At 49.1% G+C, this 6,000-nt stretch overlaps 1 non-coding gene across 1 annotated transcript; it reads left to right on the forward strand.

Moving 5' to 3' along the window:
• The first annotated feature begins 2,436 nt into the window (after positions 1-2,436).
• On the forward strand, positions 2,437-2,589 carry LOC147627054 (5.8S ribosomal RNA). The gene has a single exon (XR_015268552.1). It is a non-coding gene; the product is annotated as a 5.8S ribosomal RNA (ribosomal RNA).
• The last annotated feature ends 3,411 nt before the right edge of the window (positions 2,590-6,000 follow it).

Below are 6,000 nucleotides of genomic sequence, written 5' to 3' on the forward strand. Positions count from 1 at the left end.
TGCATGGCAGCATGGGACTTTCTCCCGGTCTCAAGACAGTTTTAGTTTCTCTCGGTCGGATCGCCGGCGGCACAAGGAGGGACTAATCTATCACGGATTGATCGCTTCTATGTGGGCGACTGGTTAGGGGAGCGAGGGGGCTCCGTCGGCATTCTTGCTGGCACCTCATTTTCAGATCATGCGCCAGTTATCTTGACATTGGAGGAGAGGACACAGGAGCCTAGCTTGCAGTTGAGGATCCCAGAGAGGGTACTTACAGATCCCAGTCTCGTTGAGGACATTGAGAGGATCTGGCAGGATAGTCAGTGTTCTGACCAGGATGCAGCGGGCCAGTGTGCCCAGGGACTCATCGAGATTAGCTCTTTTCTGCACGCTACAGCTTTGACACGGCTGGGAGAGATTCGCGAGCGGGAGCATCAGCTGAGACGCAGCCTTGCTTCGCTACAGCGCCTTCAGGAGCAGCAACCTGCATGTGAGTGGGTGGTGAGCCAGGCACACCAGGAGGTTAGAGAGGCAGAGGAGCAGAGACATGAGTTTTACTATCGTCGTCAGGCCTCTCAGTGGACGCAGCTTGGTGATAGAGTGACTGGAGAGTTTTTTGAGATCACTGGACCCCACCATGCGCGAGCAGGAGTCCGTCAACTTGGTAGACCGGATGGATCGGTAGCTACTGAGCTCGGGGAGATCAGAGCCATTGCCACTGCATTCTATAGAGACCTGCTTTCAGCGGAGCCAGCCACTGAGGATCGAGATGCTTGCAGACAGACTGTGTGGGCCCATGTGCAGAGGAGGGTCACAGACCGTATGCGTACAGTTCTAGGAGTGCCTCTGTCAGAGATTGAGCTTGCCGAGGCCTTGAGGGTCCTGCCGCGACATAGTTGCCCAGGGGAGGACGGACTGACGCCGGCCTTTTTTATGCGCTATTGGGACCTTTTGGGGCCAGGCCTCCGCAGGGGCTTTCAGTATGTTTTGGACACTGGGGTGATGCCACAGAGCTTTTCAGAGGGCTTGATCTATCTTATCCCCAAGGGGGAGGGAGTATCAGATGATATTCAGCATTGGAGGCCTATTACGATCCTCAATACTATCTACAAGGTCTTAGCAAAGGCCTTGAGTTTGAGTAGGACACATGCATGGTCTTAGTAGCATCTGCAGCATCATCCCCATCAATCCACTTTAAAATAAGTAGCATCAATATCATCTACAAAAGTATCAACAAAGCACAAAGGAGCATCTTGTAGCTCACCTTGATCACATTCAGCACCCACAATATCCACAGAACCCCTTGCCACTTCTAAAATACATTCAGATGCCTACTTCATATCACCATCTTCCTCTAGCTCCTTCTCTGAAAACACAAAGTCAGAATCCTTCAAACCTATGCCTGCTTCCCGCATATGAACATCAATAGTCACCCCAAAGACTCCAGGAGCATCAACACATGCATCCTCCGTTACTAACTCAAATAGACTTTGATCCAAATCTATCTCCTCATCTAATCCATTCAAAGACTCTATCACTTCCATAATAGCTCCAGCCATATTCACATCTTCAAACCGACTCAGGGGTTGCTCTTAATTCCAATCAACTCCTAGAATCCCCAGCACAATCATATTCAAATTCCCTACCTGATCAGTCAGCCTTTGTACCTCTTGATGCAGACCCTCCTGCCTTCTACATGACTCGACAAACCTGGGAGTTTCCACACAACTTTCACTCTGTACATGCATAACCATGGGCAAGGCTTTCACCTCAGACCTGCTTGCTTTCCTCTCCTTTCTTGCCAGCTACTCCTTCCTCACTCTCTTTCTCCACTGCTCAGTTGGTGATCCTGACTGCCCTATCATATTTGTCAGGATCTTTCAGCTCCACTTTCACCCTAATGCTCTCATGCAACACACCAATGAACCTGTCTTTTTTTAGAAAATCAGGTGGCACCTAATTCTCACCCAAAGCTTTTAGAAGATTTCTCCAAACAGCCTCAAACCTGCCAACCAAATCAAACATGTCTTCATCCCCTCCCTGATTCGGCTTATGAAGCTCTCTCCATAACTCTTCTGGGCTGTCAGTTCTCCCATACTTCCTCTTCAAAGCTCTCTTCAACCTGTCCTAGCTTTCCCTGTCAACATCCATGGCCTCAAATTCAAACCATTCCCTAGCTTCATCTTCTAACAACAAGTCTACCATCCTCAACTTATAGGCATCATCATCTCTGCCATTGCCCAAAGCCACCAATTCAATCCTTCTAAGAAACTAAGCAACATTCTCATTCTTCTCACCTTTGAACACATCATATCCAAAACCAGCCATAGGTCCTGAGTCAGTCAACAAGTAAATTCTAACTTGCTAAACAAAGCCTTTAACATGAGCCTTTTGATCCTCAGTGGGGGCATCACTGAGACCCCTCCCTACGGGAGGATCAACTTATGTAGCAACGACTCTCAGCAACGGATATCTTGGCTCTTGCAACGATGAAGAATGCAGCGAAATGCGATATGTCGTGTGAATTGCAGAATTCCGCGAATCATCGAGTCTTTGAACGCAACTTGCGCCCGCGGCTCGTCCAAGGGCATGCTTGCCTGAGCGTCCTCACGACCCCCACGCCCCCGCCCCCTGCCTCCTCCTGGGAGCGGGGGGCCCACGGCGGAGCTAGCCATCCGTACGCACGTCCCCCTCCCGTCCCACGGGGCGACGGCGGGGCGACCGTGTCGCGATCGGCTGAAATGCATCGATGGTACCGCGTGGCGAGGTGCCGCAAGGGTGGTCCGCTCCCCCGCTCCCCCTCCCCCTCCCCCCTGCGTGCCGGCGGGAGGATCGGCATTTATGCTTACTTTGATGCTTATGCACACACTCTTATTCTATTTAGCAGAGTTCTTCAGAGATGATGTGCCATGTTCATGGATTTGAGCTCAAGGTGTCATGCTTTTAAGGGTACATCAGCATGTAGCAGATGTTAGAGCTTCATCGACATATCTTTTTGATGGGCAGTGTTCTACCCCGCGTCTACTTTGTGCTAGTGGAGTGTTGACATACTTGTGAAGACATGTTTTATGTTTTCATTTTATATTATCATGGGTGGATGGCATTGTATTCGATGGGTTCCCAGCCCTAGCATGTTGCCATAAAATGGTTGCACTATACTTGCACTAGATACATGTTATGTGCATGACACTGGCATGGCCCTATACTTGTGGGCACGAGTCGTTGGATTGGGAATCCGACCCACTGGGTGTGCTAGGTGTTAGCCCATGTGCGTGCACTCCATGTGATCCACCCTTAACCGCCATAACCTTTACCTACCCTAACGATCACCCTTCACTATTAACAAGCTGCAGGCTCTTCAGCAGGAAGTTCTTCACGCTGGGAAGGAGATATCATCAGAGGACATGGCCATAATGTTGCTGTCGCACTTGCCCTCTCAGTACTCAGCATTTTACTCATCTTTGATTACCAGTGGCAGGCTCAGCACCATTACGTGGGAGGAGCTTGTGCCCATGGTCCTGGACCAGGAGGAAAAATTCACGAACCCTCCTCACGGTGGAGGTTCGGAGGCCTTAACTGGCCAACGGTTGAAAGGCCGTAACACGGGCAAAGGGAAGGCTTCGTCGGCGAAGTCTTCTGAGAAGAAGTCCGTTTTACTGACCGCGAGAAACTAAAGGCAGAGAGGACCTGTAATGATTGTGGCGAGAAAGGCCACTATTGGAGGCAGTGTCCCAAGCGGAAGACCGAGAAGGGTGAAGATTCCTCAACAGCAATCATGAAGACTCCGGCTTTTGTGCACCTGGAGGTGGTGGACACCGATGTTTCATTTTCTTCAGGCAGGGAGGAGATTGGAGGACTCTCCGCAACAACGGATACTCGGGAGTGGATTCTAGATAGTGGTGCTTCCAGGCACACGACTCCTTCCCGCTCTGGTTTCCAGGATCTCTGCAAGTATTCTGGTCACATTCTTACTGGGGATACATCCACTATCCCAGTTCACAGTGAGGGCAGGATGGAGATAGTTCCCGATGGCAAAGGGGGGAAGCATTCCTCCCAGGTGTTGTGTGTTCCATCACTTGGTTTTCATCTGTTGTCAGTGCATCAGGTTTGCAAGACTGGCATACGGGTGGAGTTTGATGAGCATTTTGTTGCTCTCCGAGACAAAGCAATAGGCCAAGTGGTTTGGGAAGGCGGAGTGGAGAATGGAGTTTACAAGCTTTCAGCACTCTCTCTCCCAGGTTGTCAAATCCCCACGGATCCCCTCGTGATCAATCTTGGTTTGAAACTCGAATCCTGCAACAAACAAACAACAAACAAGCAAGGGGGTGCAGGCCTGACTCACCTCCCAACCATGACAGCTGTGGGCGAGCCCACAGTCTTGGCTGTCCCCACCGAGCCACGAGCTGAGCTAACTAGGTTGACGTACCGACCAATCTCCTCCTCGCGACGTCCCATACCGCCACGAAGCTGCCCTCGCGGGCCTCGAGACTGCTGTCGGCCTCGGCTGCATAAAGCAGGTGCACGTCTGCACTAGATCCAGGCTCCAAGACCATAGAGCTCTCACAAACTCACGAGACTCTCTATATACAATAACTAACCTTGGCCACCCTTTTTATAGGCTCTTGGCCAGTCATCGGGCGTCCACACTTGGCCGCCCGCTCGTCCATACTTGGGTGCCCGCCCGTTAGTATATTCCTAACTCAACTCGTCAATCAGCCTGCCTAGTTCCAAGCTTCCCCAAGCCTCGAAACTAGTCTTGCATGCGTATAGCACACGGTAGATACCCACTGTGCACATGACATACTCCCCTTCCTCTCAGAGCTCACTCCTGAGCTCACTAAAAAGCCAGGGTAATCTCTCTGAAGAGAAGTCAATGTCTCCCATGTAGCGTCCTTCTCAACACGATCCTTCCACTTGATCTTGTATTCCGTGATAAGTCCTAGACATCTATGATTTCTTGAGGAGTAACTAACTGATCTGCTCCACCCAGTACTTCCTTAAGTCTACTGACATGAAATACAGGATGAACTTTCACATGAGAAGGCAAATCCAATTCATATGCAACTGAACCAATCCGTCGTGTAACACGAAATGGTCCACAGTATCTAGGGGCACCATCGTTCCTTCAAAGAACTCTCTGGGTGAACGATGTCTATTAGAATAAAACCTGTCTCGGTCTTGAGCACTTCTAATAGATTCCTTCGCAACTTGTAACATTTCCTGCATATCTTGCAAAAAATTACGTGCTGCATCATACTGAAGTCCTGAGAATCCTACTGTAACAGGTGATCTTGGTTGAAAACCGTACATAAGCAAGAAAGGACTAAACCCTGTACTCGTATGCTTAGTACTGTTATATGCAAATTCTAACATAGGAAGATAATCCTCCCATGAACTCTGTCTTTTGGATACATATGCTCGAAGAATATTCTCCAAAATCTAATTCACTCTTTCAGTCTGGCCATCAGATTGAGGATGATCTGAGGAACTCAAATTCAAAGTTGTTTCCAACTTCTCAAAAACAAGTTTCCAAAAATCACTCGTAAACTTAGAGTCCATATCACTGACTATGTCCTGCGGTAACCCGTACAGTCTAAACAATTGCTCGATAAACTGTCGAGCTAATTGCGTAGCTGTAATAGTCTTCCGGGTCGGTAAAAATCTAGCCATTTTTGTCAAGCGATCTACCACAACCCAAATAGAATCGTGGCCTTGATGTGTTCTTGGCAATCCGGTAATAAAATCCATGGAAATACTTTCCCATTTATTACCTGGGATTTGCAAAGGATGCAACAATCCAGCCTGTCTAAAGCGTTCAGCTTTATTTGCCTGACAAATCTGACACTTGAGAACATAATCTTCTACATACCCTTTCATTTTCGGCCAATAAAAAGTGTGTTTCACTAAAGATAGCGTCCTGTGTACCCCAGGGTGTCCAGCAGAAGGGGCGTCGTGACACTCCCTCAGAATCTTGGACCTAATGTCCGGGATCTGTGGTACACAAATTTTGTCATTACG

This window comes from Cibotium barometz, chromosome 21 (assembly GCF_041138505.1).
Source record: "Cibotium barometz isolate CiBa-2024 chromosome 21, ASM4113850v1, whole genome shotgun sequence".
In the NCBI taxonomy this organism is placed as follows: Eukaryota; Viridiplantae; Streptophyta; class Polypodiopsida; order Cyatheales; family Cibotiaceae; genus Cibotium; species Cibotium barometz.